Source organism: Cyprinodon variegatus, unplaced genomic scaffold (assembly GCF_000732505.1).
Source record: "Cyprinodon variegatus isolate N-32 unplaced genomic scaffold, C_variegatus-1.0 Scaffold621, whole genome shotgun sequence".
Lineage (NCBI taxonomy): Eukaryota > Metazoa > Chordata > Actinopteri > Cyprinodontiformes > Cyprinodontidae > Cyprinodon > Cyprinodon variegatus.
The window spans coordinates 404,400-404,897 of record NW_015151074.1 but is presented as its reverse complement, the minus strand read 5'-3'; positions in this window follow the sequence as shown (position 1 = coordinate 404,897).

Genomic DNA, 498 nt, shown 5'->3' with positions numbered 1-498 from the left:
ATTAATTCTACTTTTAAACTAAATGGTAGACTGAAAGAAAGTATTAGACTAGCTCCATCTTTTTACCCTCCGTTTGTCGGGTTTTCATCCATTTTCTCCCTCTTAATCCTGTAAGAGTCACAGCGGGGCTGGTGCCTTTCCCCGGCAGTCTCAGGGCGCAAGGAGGGGAACCCCTGTACAGGTCACCACTCTGTCACCCAAGGATGCTTTAGAGAAGCCAATCAACCTAACAGTCATTTGGACTGTGGGAGGAAGCAGGAGTACCCGGAGAGAACCCACGCATGAACAGGGAAACATGCAAACTCCATGCAGAAGGACTCCGAGCCCCGAATCGAACCCAAAACCTTCTTTCTGCAAGGCAGCAGTGCTTCCCACTACCTCACCCTGCAGGACAATTGGTTTTCAATTCTATTCAGTTTATTTCTATAGCTCCAATTCACATCATGTCATCTCAGGTTATAGAAACAATTCAACCAGATCATCCAGTCAGATTGATTC